Here is a 16,025-nt window from a genome sequence, read left to right as displayed (position 1 = left end):
ATAATATGGCATATCTTAAGCATTGAAAATAGATTTAAGGTTTTATCGAGGATGGTGACACCTGTAGCGGAACACTGAAAAGCTATAATGCGTAGTAAAGGGTGAATTAAACGCGAACCCGGTTTTCAAAGCCTGATCCTTGTGTAGCAGGACCGCGGCCAGGAATAAATCAGGCTTCCATTATGCGATACATTAAATCGATCGCGGGTACGGTGTTCACGAGCTTTTATAAAGCATTGCTCATCGGAAGTAACATGGCGTGTTGAACGTTGGAAAGCTCAATCGGTCGTGCTCGTTTTATTAAATTATAAATACTCCGGAACACGGCGTTATCGCATTACAACACAGCCGCCAATGTAAAGACAAACTCGCGTGCAAATGTGTCCGCATTGTTTCGAAGCTGAATATTGTATTTACTGTTGCAATTGTTCCGTTAAAATCGAATGCATTTCGACGTATTATGCATTTTGCTCATCTCCTACAACTGGTTGCTCATAAAATCAACAACTCTATCGAGTGTACTGTTTTAATTGATCTATCGATGAGGTATGGAGAGGGACATTATGTTAGGTACTTCTGGAAAATTCATCCAAATTCTGAATACGTGATGTGTTAAGCAGAATGAGAAAATTATAATTTTGGGGAGAAGTGACAGACTCGAGTGTTCAATTCACATGGAAAAATAAAGTTAATAATGTGTAAGCTTCACATTACACACACTACACTACTTTTCAAGTAGTACGTATTAAATTAGGATGGACAAACTCTACAAGATTTATCAATACACGAATTTCCATAAATATCTCCATGTTCTCTACAAATATGAGAGTGGGTCAACGTATTTAGAGAGAGACATATAAAATAAATATAAAATTCATTTGTTTCAGATGTTTTAAAGAACCTCACTATTCAATGTAACACGTAGGCTTAATTTAAGGAAACATATATTGTAAGAGAAAAATAATTACCACAAGCTTTCTTATGCATTCCCTCATTGCGTGAACATATTAAACAATCCTTGCATATATCACAATTTGTCACATTCGTATTACCTATATCCAACTTTCCCCTCGTTTGATAAGTGCTTCCAAATTCTTTGCCGCGTTTCAGCGTGACTAACAAGCAGAGAATGATGAATGTATCTTAACTTGAGCGGCTGTTCGACGTCGGTCATAGTAGCGTATGGTTGGACTAGGCCGCAGTACACATCTGCGTTGGTCCGCGAGCGCTGGCTCCGCTATTTTGCATCGATTTACATAACGGATAAAACGGTCGGAGGCCGAGCCACCGCTCCCCATTGTTGAAACGGTTTCTGAATTATATTTTCGGAGCCACCGCCACGCATCCGCGCTATATTCACATTCAAATATTTCCAGTAACGCCAGTTCGGTTGGATGCGCAACGTCAACTGGACAATGGCTTCGTCTCGGATCCGCAGCCACAGGATAGGAAAAACGACCCAGAATCTTCCTCCTTCTTCCGAATTTTCTGTGTGCCCTGAAGAATCTAAGACACTGAGTAGAATTTAGGAAATTTGAGATTTCGATCAAACGTAACGTTTAGATTCACGACGTGGATTGGGACTGTAATAAGAACTGCATGAAAGAGTAGCAACAGAAATTTTCGTTTCAGCTGAGGATTACTGTACTCAGTACTCTACTTCAATTAAGGATTGTCACAGGAAATTTCAACGTTAATAAAATCCACTACTGGCGTCTAATGTTCCATCTGTGATTTATTAATTAACGCAATTTCTCTGCTATTGAATCGGGAAATGGATTTTCATGTATTTTTTCCTGAATATCGATTTCTCTTTGTGGGTACATGATATGTCCATTTTAGCAGTAATTAGTCAGCGACAATATTGGATGGGTATATGGTACTATTTAATGAGATTCAATAATTGAGTACCTGTTTTTACGGATGAACTCATGGTATAATTATTTAACTATCTGGATGAAATGTCATGATTGGTAGGATTCTCTGGAACTACGCAAATATAGTTTGAGGTGCATGAGGTTTGACTTGCTGTATTGCGAGATAGACTCAGCCTAGCTACACACTTCATAGCTTTGGCTCTAGAAAATTTCTACTTAACTATTAAAACAAGGATAATAATTAGCTAATCCTTATTACTAAAAAGGTAGTTTTAAAAGATTACTAGAACCATTCACGAAATGAAATCACAGATTACCAACGACAAGCCAAGATAGCAGAATCGCGTTAAGGAAAACGCTTAGTCGAAGAACGAGTTACCAAAGTCAACAGTGAATCAGTCGAAAACGAATAAGAGTAGCCACAGAAGCCAGTATCCATTAAAAAGCAGTACTTCCGATGCAATGGATGCGCGAGTGCGGATAGAGCAAGGTAAGCGGCCGTAAGCTAGGATTAATTGTGTTCAAATATTAGGAAAACAGACAAGGCGCGAGCGATAAGGGAGAGGGGAGTAGAGAGTGAAATGCGGCGAAAGGAGCAAGAGAAAAAACAGAGGGAGAGACCAATAGCGGTGAGCCGAAGCTGCGGCTGACCCGAATCCCTGCATGAAGCTCGGCTCGCGGACTGAAAACCTGCTGGCGTAGGAAAAGCTTCGCTTGCGCTTCAAGAAAATGCGAGAAAATGCCGTGGAAATTCAGAAAATCCAGCAACCTTCCGCTCCCTTTCTCTTTGCTACTTGCCTGTCGGATCGATCGTTAGCGTCATCATTATTACCCGCGTCGTTTCCAGTGGAACTGTTCACTGCTTTCCCTGTTGCGCTCGCCAAAAGGCAAACTAATGTTCTATCAATAACACGCACCGAATCACCATAGAATCCCTTGTAATTTTAGAGCGTCGCTTTGTATTACGCTGGCAGCAATGAAGTAGCAATCTTTCATGAAGTATAAACAGAACTACTTGTTTTGGTTGTACTAGTCGTTATCACAGTGGCTGCTCAGTGGGACTTTGGGTCTCTTGATACGAGTAATGGACCATGACTCTAAATGTTTGTACGTAGTTAACAGTTGCATTCTGTCAATAAAGTACTTGGGAGATGGAAAATATAGTAGACTGGTGCATAGAATGCTTGTACGGCTTTTAGAAATGGGAAATCTACTTATGCCGCTAGTAATTCCAGGATCGTGGAATTTTATAGGAGACCAACGTTATAAACAAGGTAGGAGCAAATAAAGTCGATTAGAGGTCCTCGAAATGGCATAGGAGACAAAAAGGAAGTAAATAAATGAAAAGAGCACTCCACTACCCCTTGGACGTGTGCATCGGCGTCTCGTGGATTTTGCAATGGCTGAATGGAATTTCTCTAGTCTGGAACACGATATTGGAAAAGCGAAAAGGACAAACCAATACAGAGGGACAAAGGAATGAAGGGGACAGTACTTGTAAGCCATCATATTGTAATCGCGTTAGATATAAGGTTTCATATGAGGAAACACAAGATACAAATTTGTGAATGAAACCTTGCTTCAGTAATCTTATTCGGTATTATGAATATTATTAACAGCTCACAGTGTTACTGATATGTGAATAACAAATAATATTAACAGGAATTATCTACAAGAGATAAATATTCAGTTACATTCCCAAATAAATAAATAATAGAATTGTATTAATTACTTCAGCATGATGATAAACCTTTGCACAAATCCTGAAATGTTCCAAATATTTTTATATCGGAAGCATGAATTTTTAAACTAAAGCTTAAGATTCTCACGAAATCCCTATGTTTTTAGCAATACTTGTCCATTTCAGACCATTAGTAATTTACAGATCCTATTACTCTGAGAGCTACATTTCAAATTGAAACACAACAAAACGCTATAAACCTTTCGAATAACCCGATACCGTGTATCTTTCAATCACTATTCAAAGAACATATCTGATCGTTCTATTTTCCAATAACCCCGTGTACGTGAAACCAACGAGAGAATAAGCTCTGGCACTCGCAATAAACGACTCCGTTATTCTCACTAATATATTCATCAATCGTTCGACCGTAATGATCAAACAGCCGCAAGAAATCCCTTTTTCCAAGCGTCACAGAATAAATCCCATCAACGTTTCCATTTGAATACAACGCGATAACGCAATGCGGATTGTTATTAATTCAATCGTCGAGGGTTTAGTGCCGCATGATTTATAATCCTTGCATCGATTATTTCATCAAAGCTGCTTTATAATTTCACTGAACAGTACCCGCCACTATACACCTGGGATTTATGCCGCGAAGAATTCATCGCACGAGCGTCGACCCCCGAACTCGGCCGCTGAGAATCTGAACAATCACGCCAGGTGACGTTTTTAAGAAACCCCTCGGTCGGCCTTGACCGAAAATTAGGGAAAGCAGCGTGGAGTGTGCAGCATTGTCCGAAGGTCGTCGTATCGTGGTCAGAAAGCAAGATCCGTGTCACGTTTCGCCTTAATTGCATTTGTTTTGAACGTGTACGAGCGCGCGGCGAGGCAAAGACCCAGCAAACGGTTTCACATTCTCTACGGTCCAAGTACTCCCGCGAAGTGCTCGCTGTGGACGCGACCGACCCAGATCTAGCGGCATATCTGAGTTCGTAACGAGAGAAGACAATGCTGGCGTTCGCCAAGAACAGTAAATTCCCGATATTCTGAAAATAATACGCGTGCAAGGGTAGCACGGGGTGCAGCAATCGCGTTGTGTGCAGGTTTGCAATCTTCGATGCTCAGATGTTACCTAGTTCGCTAAGAAGCTTTTAATGGTACTTGGATATATTCAGATACGAATTTGTAAGCAACTGGTAGTTCTCAATGTAAATTTAGTGACTAAGGTAGTAGCAGAACAATGTGCTGTTGCTGTGCAAAATGGATTAATATTTGTGTTACAGAATTTTGTAGAAAGGTGGGTCTGAGAATAAGTGGAAATATTAAAGTTTATATAAACGTCCAAGTTCTGATATAATTCTCTACTTTGATTATTCACTGAATTTTTGAAGAGATTGCTCGTTTGATCGAAAACAAGTGAAAAATATGAGGAGAAAGTGTTTAGAGGTCTGGTGTGAACTAAATTAGCTAAGGAGACTGGTTTTAATTTGTGAGAATGAAAAGTGAGGGTAATTTGAAGTGAGAAGATGAGGGTTTATTTGAAGCCTGCTTCAATTAGGGTGCAATTAATTATCCACTTTAGATCAGTAGTGAGGGCGATTCCAGTATACCCTTCAGACATGCTTTGTCTTGTCTTTCAGTGAGCGTCTTCAAGTTCGTTTATGGATTCTACAATGGGAGCTCAAGGGCAGCTGTTGAAAGGGTGTCATGATGCTTCTGAAAATTGTTTTAGCTGCAGGATTCGCTTAAGTGAACCCACAATTTTGTTCAATAAAACATGTTCATTCTATACTAAACCATCAAATTTTATGAAAAATTCACACTTCTCGTAGAATTCTATGCGAATCAATAGCGAGTATCGTGTCTCTTTTTCTTTGCTGAAAAAGGGATCGTCTAACGCTTCGAATTTTCCTATAACCACAAAAGAAACAAACACAGACCCCACTAACATGTAATGCAATATTACACTTCCTAATAAAATCAAATGAAGCAGCTGAAAATCAGCGTACAACTGAAAGCTTGATATCGTTTAATACTTAAAATCTCCTCTATTCATCTCTTTAGGTACGTTGAAGTAAAGAACATCGCAGTTATCTTGAAAATATTGCAGCATAATGCAACATTAATAAGAATACTCAGCTGACCAGAAAGTCATAGTAAGCGCAATCATAAAAGAATACGATGGAAATGAAATGTAAATCCCACTCTAAAAGATCTATCCGCGACAGTAACTTTATACCTCCCTAAATTATACGCCGGCTCCCAATTAATTTGAACTTTAGAAAATTGATTATTCCCAAGAGAACGGGACCGTAGCTCTTTCAGGATAGCATTAATTTCCTCAGCAGTTTCACCGAGTCTACGCCGGTGGACGAGCAGGCGAGGCGCGCCAAGCAACACACAGTACTCGAAACGTCCTACAAAGAATGAATGGGTGGAAGCACCAAATTCGCAGTAACTATTTTCCACGCGTGCATACCAGTCGGGCGCCAAGTGGTTGACCGAGAACGCGATACAACCACAATACGTGAAGCAACGTGCGCGCGTGGCCGTGCTGGCGCACGGTCGCCCTCCTGCACGTACACTAATGCGGCGAAACGTTAAAGGACGAGGGGAATTTCCTCGTGAATTTTCACAGCATATTGCGGTCCGCAACAAGCGCATTGATGTCGACCAGTAAAAACTGCGAATGGCCAACACGCAAGAAGTCGTTGACCCTCTCTGTTCCCACCTCTCCCTGGTCCTTGTACCCGTGCTCTGGTAAGGGCTCGGGAAAAATGTAGCGACAGTAGGAGGACGAAATTTTGAAAGTTTAAATTTTACGAGGAGCAGCTCGTGATTTTCGTAATTAACCTGCTCCAACGAGCTGAGGCTCGTCGACCGGAACGAGAGGCACCAGAGCCGAGGAGAAAGAAAAGTTGGACGAATTTGTGTGCATAGGTATTACGGAATGCGGCAGATTCCGAGTATAAGAGAGTACGTGGCCAGGACAACGGACGCGCTGAGTTCTCGCAGTAACTATTTTCCGTGTCTCCGTATCCCCACGACGAGCTCCATGTATCCGAGAACGCCTCGCGACCGCCCGCTGGCACACACTCAGACACGCGCCTACACAAACGCACATTGTGTGCATGCACCTTCGTAAGTGCGTTTCGCATAGTGCCTGTTCGCGCAGCTAGAGGAGATGGAACGAAATTTCCACGCGAGAGCGCAAGACAAGAGTCACAAGTACAATGGGGAAGTCGCTCTCGAAAATTCTGTACACGCAGCCCATGGCGAAGGGAGGGGTAGGGGAAAAAAAATAACAGTCGAGGCACGAGGACGGGGAGAATTTTCAATGGAGGATTTTAAAAACAACAAGTTCAGATTTTTTACGGGCGAATTGGCGAACATGGGACGAGAGGCGAAACGAGGCGAGTGGGATCGGAACGAGCGGGTCCATTAAGGGGAACGTGGCCCGTTGCGGCAACAACGAAGTTCGGTGCTGCGCGTTGTTTTCGTTTGCATTGCACGCGAACCGAGGGTAGAAGCGCTGCAATCGCGGCGGATAAGGTCCCCTCCGTGGAACGGAATCATGCGGAAGGATGGAACGATTTAAATCTGTCGGGAAGGAAGACGGTCGAGGGAGATAAAGGGGATGCAGAGTGAAATTTTTCGGATTTGCGTTGATTTTTGAGGATCCAGGGAGATTTTCTGAGATGCGAAAAGAGGAGGAACGCGCGGAACGATGTCACAAGTACAGTTGATGCCACTCACACAGGTCCCCTCGACTTCCTAGCATTTCAAGCATCAGCTGCAATATCGAGGACACGATCTGACCATATACCATGTTATACGTTGCACGCGGTATACACAGTAAATACAATGCATTCACGGATGCATTCCTCTCATACATTAATATACGCGTAAGACAGTAAAGCAGAGATGTTGAACGTTCCATTAGACGCAACGTTTATCCGCGGAAAAGCTGGAATTCGGGCAACTTTGGGAAGAGAGATTAAACAGCAGAGGAGGGTAGAATCGGAATATAATTCTGAATATGATATGTGTATAGTACGTATGGATTTCCTGGGAAATGGAAAATCTTAGGTCGGCAAGCGAAGTGACTTTCGCTTTCATTCCTTACACGTCAAGACCGCGGGGCAATATTATTTGCTTGGTATTCTCGGTAGGCATCAATATCGCTGCCGCAATAGCTCACGCATTAGTATTCGTCCCTACTCTATTCGTGAAACCGAACACCTCGTATCGGCTCATTTGCATGCGGACCATCAATGTGCTATTAAAATCAATACCAATTCGAACGCGGTCAAGTACCTTTCGCCTACCCAACGACGCTGTGATGTACGCTCGTCGAGGCTGATCAAAAATCAGATCGACTCGCGTATTTGTTAATCAAGGTCGTTTATATGGTCCCGCGTGAGTTGGGAAATTGTTTTCGTAGGGATTCCTCTCGATGAAAATTGCGTACCATGCTCGTTATCTTTCAACTGATATGGTCTGAACGTTTTAACGAAATTCAGTGGAATAACTGTGATTCCAATGAGAAAGATTATTATCAGCATGCAGGCACAAGAGATTCATAATTTTCATGCGTATTAATTATTGGAACACCCATTTACTGTATGAATGCAAAAGATTTACTTTACAGAGAAGGAAATATGGACTCCATCCAGAAACGTCGTTGACTATATAATAAAATTTAACAGAATAATCTAAAAAACAGCTGCATATAACCTGTCCTTAATGACGTTGCAGTCGATGTGACATTAAACTCAAAGAAGAAAAAATTATTGGAAGATATTCATTAAGAATTCTCATGGTGAATGTTGAATTTAGGATTAGTAAGTACAGACACTGTGACTTCACTATAGAAGTTAGGTGTTGAGGAAAAGAAAATTGGTTAATTGTTTTCTTTAACTTACCCTCAGGAATATCAGACTGAAGGAAGAACTACTGTGCCTGAGTATATTTATCCTACTAACACCATTTACTAAACAATTCTCCTCTCTCTGAATTATTCCCACGACCTACTACAATGTGTACTTAATACAATCACGATACGTGCCACTAACATTACGATAACACAATACCGCAACTCTGTATCCCTTAAGATCAAAGATAACTCCACAAGACATTACACACTGTCCAATAACCTGCCCAGAATCCTCTGGCAGCCAAACCGCCCACGCCGCGAAACAAAAAAAAAACCCGAGACAATATCGTCCAAAGAAACGCCCTTCAAAATAAAACGTCTTTCCTACGGTCACGAATAACCAGCGCGTTGAAAGGGAACAGCAGTTCGCTGGAACTGAAACGCGTCCCGTGTAATTGTTTCGCCATCAAGAACTCGTATCCGTTGAGCCAGCGTCATCAACACCGGTTCAAGCGGGTGAAACGCGGAGCACGATCCCAAAAAATACGCTACCATTTCGTTTTTTCCATCCAGTCGATAGGACGACAGCGCGGAAACGCATCTCCGCGAACATCGAGCTGCATCAAGTAGATTGCTCTATCGATCCCCTGCGTGCGAATAGGCGTTACAACCTGTGCTCGTTGTCGCGATGCAAAAACGTTTACTTCGTCAAAGTTCCGCGACGTCGATGGAAACGTCGCGTCGGCGAGTCCCGCTATCACCTGACCGTGATCCCATTTGCCGCGCGGCGTGTTCCGTGCATGCGATAATTGGTACCGATCATCGAAACTACCGGTGACAATTATCGAATACACAGAGGCAGGAGGTGCGAGCAGCTGTCTGCCGTTGGTTGCTATCAGCCAGCAGGATACTCTCGTAATCACACGTACCATTAAGTCGGACTGTAGATGGATCAGTTCTAATCCTACGCGCTAGCTGGAATTTGTACGCCATACGGAAACGCATTTAGCAGTGCGTGCGGCTATTCGACCTTATTAAACTGTTAACAAACAGTACTTCCTCTACGCGCGGCAACCTACAGCATTAATCTCGCGGTGCACCGAAGCAGCGGACGCATAGATTTCGGAATCCCATGCTTCATTTCACGGAATACCGTGACGCTTTACGGAAAACAATTATGTGTCTGTGAGATTCTGATTTAGGGAGATTACTGGCCCGTGATATGTCTCGTAGCTATGGCCAATAAACTGTGGAATACTATACTAGGAAAATTTATTTTCGTATGATTGTTAGAGTCACATAGGATTCGTTATTCTTAAATACTGTGCTAGGTCCTGCTAATTGGATATTACTTGAAATTTCGTTTCAGTTTGGAAACACTTATGTCACAAAATGCTTATTCATTCAGTTATGTGATATTTGATATGCTTTGATATGTAAGGCAGAATTAGAAGGTTTAAAGAATAAAATATGTAAAAGTTTGAGAATTTAAGTGTCAGAAAAGTAGAAAATTTCTAGATTTGAAATGTCACAATTTATCATCGAATCCTACTTTAATTTAGGTATCTAGCATCCAGATAGAAGTCATTTCCCAAAAAATTTTTAGAACCTCACACAGACTTCAAATATTCTTCATACGTTCCTATCTCTCAACCAAGACACACAGTAATTGATCAGACTATTTCAAAGTGCTTCTCCCTGTGTGCAGGAGCCCCTAGGCATGGAAGGTTTGCTGAGAAACGAAGATGATTCATCAAATACGTAATTCCACTCGGCGAGTCATCCCTCACGTTCGAGATCTCGCACGGAAGCTCCGCATACCATCCTGCTTAATTCGTTCATTGACACGGGCCACTATCTTTGCGCGGAGACGAGCATCTATCACCGGCTGGTATTCGAGTGTAGAGATATAATGAAGGATCGTCTGTGTCGAGTTCCGCGTATAATTCTCTCTTGTCCGTCGTACATGTGACACTGTCTACCTCTCGCTAGTTCCCTGGTGAACGGAGAAATCCAGATGCAGGATTGTAGCCGGTCGCTTTGTGAAAGCCACCGAGCCCGCTGTGCAGATCCATGACCATTCCAATGTGTCCTGGTGCCAATCTTCGTGCATTAATATCATTCACCGGCCATCATTCAATTACGTGAAGGGGTTCGCCGCGCCGTCACGCGTTGCTACTGTGCTCGCTATGATCCATCGAGCCTATTGAATATGAGCATTGTGCACTCGTACGACTTATCGGTTGCATTCGATATGATATTTGAGTCGAAATGGCAGCAGCAGAAGAAGTACTTTTATAAGGGGTTTTCGATGATAAAAATGTCGGTGATTTTAGAGAGAGATTCTACTTGTTAAAGTAAAAAGAAAATAAAAAATGATAAAATTGTGTTCAATGTTTTGTTCCAGACCAGCAACCTACCTTCTGGTTGCCAGTTCACGGAGGTAGTCCAAGAGGGTAGACCAGTAAGGTGTAGAAAGAAGAAGGTGGTTGGCTAGAAGGGGGAGGGGTAGACCAGAAGGCGAAGAGTAGGCTAGAAGGTGGAGGGTGAACCAGAAGGTGGAAGGTGAACCAGAAGGTGGAGGGTGGAGCAGAAGGTGGAGGGTGGACCAGAAGGTGGAGGGTGGACCAGAAGGTGGAGGGTGGACCAGCAGGGGATGACAGGCCAGAAGGGGGGTAGACCAGGGGAACCTCTGAAGGATCGTCAGGACGATCCTCACCCTCCAGAGGCCCTGGAGAGAATGAGAAATTCGTCGTCCGCCAAGGGTATTTATATCATCCCCACCAGAAGAGGGAGAATCAATGGTTGGTATAGTGAGACTAACTGACCGCAGAATGCTTGATATTTTCCACCATATAATCATCGCAGCAACAATTCCTCTTACACAATTTGCTAATAGCAACTGTACGTAAATTATTAACATTTATTATTGTTAATTAACGAGATCTAATGAAATTTGTTACTCTGTTATTTTCGAATAATTTCTTTACTGAGAAAAATGTTATACTTCACGTAATGGTTAGTCGTTTATTATATTTTTCATAAAAATTATTGGCAAACAAATACATTTTGTACAAATATGTATTTAGCAAATAAAATTGTTTTATGGAAATATCTTTACGGACATTTATGAAGAAGATTTAATTAATTACATTGTTTCGATTAAAATATAATATTTTGTTATTAGTTTCAATTTCATAATAATTATTTTAGTATTGAATTTATTTAAACAATGTTCTATTAATATTTCAAATGCATGTCAACAAGGAAAGGATTTAAATCTCTGCTGTATAATCTACAAATAGTTGCTATCGTCTATTAGCTAGGACAGACGCTGCGATAACAGTAGAATAAGCCAAGTCAGACACATTTCACGCGCATTTTTTGTGTATTTATAACAATTAATAACTCGAAAGCGTAGATTTAAACACAATTTTATCACTTTTTTGTCTTTGTGTTTTTTAGAATGCAGAATCACTCTTTATAATTCAATATTTGTCATCAAACAGTCTATCTAAAAGGGTTATTGAAATGGAAAGTTCTTCAGGAAGCAAAAAGCATGAATTAAAATTCGTTGATATTGTGCTTCATCGCAGAGAAAATTGAGCTTGAATTTTGACTGCGTACAAGTGTACAGCAGTACAATTTTAGACGCTTAAGGGTTGTACAAGTTAAGTGGAACACTCACAGTCTGACCACTGACTGTATCTACTGCAGAGTAGAAGTGGTCCCTATAGAGCCTCTGCTCTTCAAGCGTCTAAAATTATATTAGTTAGTTTACATTCCTTTTCCCACTTGTGAAAGTTGAAACACAAAAACATATTCAAGACTACTCTTCGACAGCTATCCCTCACTTCCTAAAACCCTTCATCACCTCCACATTAATTTCTCGTTGCTCATTTTGTAAAACTGTGATGAATCCCACTCAAACCAAGCAAAAGTTCAGAATTAATTTTCTAGAATATGAAGCCACACATCGACAAATTTCATTTTACACTTTCAACTTATTTTTCCATGCAGAATCTCTGGATCCTGTAACAAAAATAGAATGGATGTTTTACCTCAATCAAAACTCAAGCACTCCGACTGAAGCAAAAATTATAATCGCGACTTCCATTGAAACAATACAGGCAGAAACATTTTAACAACGCTTCCAACGACGACTCAACAATGAGTCCTTTCGACTAGTGTTACCGTCGTTATTTAAAGAAAAAAAGTAAGGAAAGTGAAGAGGAGACGAGACTCTTTCTACTTCCCCGAAGAAAGCATTCCAATTGCCGTTTCTTTTCGTTCGAGCGAGCAAAACAAAACAACTGGTTCCAGGGGTCTCTGCGTCTCAGAATTAATTGTCCCGATAGCGAAGAATTATTTAACGAATCGACGTAGTTTCGCTCGGGTCTCCGATATCCAGCGGAGCTCTTCGATTACCGACTTGAAATCTCGACATTTCTCGGCTTCAGTCCACCAGTGCATAATGCAAGAAACGGGGGGGGGAATGTTCAACGTAGACAGGCCGAAAGAAAGCACGGAAAGGTTTTACGGAAACGCTGTTCTCTCTGCCAGAGCAGTTTTGCCTTCTTTCCTCTAGTTAAGCTACACGTCTGGACCGTAAATGCGTGCAAGGGTTGTACGTTCGCACACAGACGCAAAGATACGCGCTGCCGTAACAACGAGGCTGTGCCAGCAAGGAAGCTACTAGACGAATAGGAACATTTGCGATGCAAATTGACGCTTTTTTAAGCAAGAGTGTCCATATCCATGGTTAGCGTGTCGAGAGAATTCATATTTCTGTTGCTCCTCGGTTAAGAGAATTTTATAAGCAGCTTTAAAACGATACATTTATCGCGGCCGCTTTTAAGAAAGCGAAATATGATAGCGTTGGGAAGCAGTAGTGGCTTTTTTATACTTGCAGCATAAACATTTCGTTTTATTCCGTTATCATCGATCTGTACTTCGTGCATAAAGCTTTTTGATACGCCCTACGTGAAGCGGATGCATTCTGAGCGCCATGAAATTGGGCCGAAGCGGCATAAAACGCGATAGCTCGTCCCTATCTATTTCCCCTGGATGACCGTTTCCCTTTAGAGATGCTGAACCCGTTAACGATTGAGCCGAAGGAACTATTCAGTGCAGCGTTCTAATTTGAAACATTAAGTGGATGTGTAAGTGCAGTCGAACCATTCCTGAAAGTTATTAAACATCTTTTATTATTCACGTGGAAACAGAATGGCTGCGAAGAACTACGAATAATACGTGAGAAATTAGATAAATCGTGTTTCTTAATATTTTGAACGATCTGATTAAATTAATGTTATATTTTAAATCGGACGCAGTTTTAATAGGTTACAGTCGTTATTATTGGTCTGCCGTGTCTCAAGAGCTTTTCATCTGGAGATGCACAATTCAGAGTCTTCCAAGCAGTTAAAACTTTTCTCAGAATCTTCTTAGTGATTTTATACTGCTTTTCCACGAAGAAGAGAGAGGAAATTTTTTCTGGGAACTGTTTTAAAATGGTAGAAGTTACTCGTTTTTCAGCACGATTGGAAGTAGAACTTGACATGTATATTTACAGTTACGCTACGCTTTTTGATACGAATTTTAAAATTTTAATTCCATAATTTGCTGCTGTGGAATAACTCGCGGAAATACAAAACCGCAGGAACAGATGGAGAATTCTTTACTTCGCTTTCCAGCAATCGAGTTTTGAGCTTTGGTTTATCGACCGTGCTTACAAAACGCACTTGTGTAATGAATGCAGTGCAAAATCAGGTAGGGAACAAGTGGTGTGCGATCGAAAGGAAATTGAAAAGTAGATCCATTGTTCTCTGTGCAGTTTCGAGTCTGGCTGGCCATTCTCGTCTCAGTTGAAAAAATTCATTTCGAAAGTACTCGGTCGATTCATAAGACTATTATATAAATTTATAAATAAACTTTTCTGAGTGAAGTACCTTTTAGGAAGATGTTTGAAGTTTCTCTTTGATCATTAAACCGTGTGCCATGGAATCACAGAAGTGAAAAAAAAGATAAAAAATCCGTTTAAAGTAGGTAACAGGATTAGCGGAAAAAAATATTCGAATAATTTAGGTGTACGATATATAAATTTTCTGTGACTTGAAGACGACACAAAAAAATAAAAGAAAAATTGTGTTACTGAAAATGTATGAACACCTATACCAAAAGTTGTATGAAAAATTTGAAAGTTCAAAAATTTGAATATTTGAATGTGTAAAAACTTAAAAATTCAAAAATTCGAAAATTTGAAAGCTTGAAAATTAGAAGACGTTAAGATTTGAAATTCCAAAAATTTGGAAACTTGATATTTTGAAAATTAGAAGATTTGATAAATAGGTGGAGTTTAAACAGTAGAATACATAAATGTATAACCGTACTAGAAGCTCAAATATAGAGACCTCTGCCTTGTATGCCTCTTACGTACATCTCCCAAAATTTGACTAATATTTTCGCATCTATAATGCGCTTTAACTTCAATATCCACGCTAATGGATCCCGAAAAATGTTTCAGAGCCTCGCGTATTATCGTTACATTTTCCTTCGCAAAGGCGTGCACAGACAAAGGGGCACGGTGGAATTACTCGTTTCAGCACGGTATCCAATTTTTCCGAAAGCTTTAAGCGCGAGCAGTAACGAGCCAGTTTGATCCGGCTACGAGGAAACAGCTTCCCCCCGTAAAAGAACGTTTTATGAAGAACGGCCAACTTAAATTCGTAGCCAGCCACTCGAGCAGGTCGCGAGGGAGCCGACTCGTCGAATGGAACTTCTCTCGTGGCCCTTTCGTGTTGGACTCGCTCGATAGACGGGCACTGATGTGTACATAGAACCAGAAACGAGAAAGAGAAGGGAAGACAGCAGGGTCGAGCGAACGAAAATGGACGAGAAGCACGGATAAGAGGTACGAGGCCCTGGAATTAAGAAGTACCACGTTACAGCCTAGTTCGGTCAGTTTCTCGATCAGATGATTACACTCTCGTGTCGATAACGTATCAGTCGATAATGGCTTCGAGACCTGCGAGCACTACGAGAACCTTGAAAGAGTTCAGACTGATGGACATTACTCTGGCGAACGAAACGATTCCTTCCTCCTGCAGAAATCGTCGTAAAGAAGGTACGTTTTATTAGGCTTTTGAAAACTACTGACAGTTTCACTATTAAACGTCTACTCCAGACATCTTAAATGTCCACTTTTTAGTAGTTTAATACCTCGTTCGTTGTACTTTAATATTTCTATCAATTTCAGTTTTGTTATCACAGTCAATTTTTCATTTACTACCTTAGTTTTATTGAAAACTTTGAAACCTATGATATTTGAACAGAAATGTCACGCGTCCTTTCAACCATCCTCTGCATGAGGTCCTTTATCCAATTGAAGTGGAATATGGGAGGGAAGGTATTAAGTGTTTGATAAGAGCGTCTGTTCATATTCGAGCGTTATTTAGCAACCGCAACACGTGAAGTGTGATAAGGGGAGAGACGTTTAATGGACATCGATACACAGAGGAATTGGTGATTTTGGTTTGGAATTACGTCCTTTGGTGCGACTGACAATTCGTTGCGCATGCAATGCATC

At 41.1% G+C, this 16,025-nt stretch overlaps 1 protein-coding gene and 1 long non-coding RNA gene across 3 annotated transcripts in view; one reads left to right on the top strand and one right to left on the bottom strand.

Annotated features, from left to right (window-relative positions):
• Glurib (Glutamate receptor IB) overlaps window positions 1-16,025 on the bottom strand; it is a 245,088-nt gene that overhangs the window by 187,137 nt on the left and 41,926 nt on the right.
• Window positions 4,507-5,501, top strand: LOC143188189 (uncharacterized). 2 transcript variants are annotated; one of them, XR_013003501.1, is made up of 3 exons: window positions 4,507-4,667; window positions 4,848-4,861; window positions 5,205-5,501. It is a non-coding gene; the product is annotated as an uncharacterized LOC143188189 (long non-coding RNA). The 2 variants fall into 2 exon arrangements; XR_013003500.1 differs by lacking the exon at window positions 4,848-4,861.

The sequence above is a fragment of the Calliopsis andreniformis genome, chromosome 2 (genome assembly GCF_051401765.1).
Source record: "Calliopsis andreniformis isolate RMS-2024a chromosome 2, iyCalAndr_principal, whole genome shotgun sequence".
NCBI classification, from domain to species: domain Eukaryota; kingdom Metazoa; phylum Arthropoda; class Insecta; order Hymenoptera; family Andrenidae; genus Calliopsis; species Calliopsis andreniformis.
The sequence above is the reverse complement of the archived record's forward strand: the minus strand, read 5'-3'. Positions and strand labels throughout refer to the sequence as shown.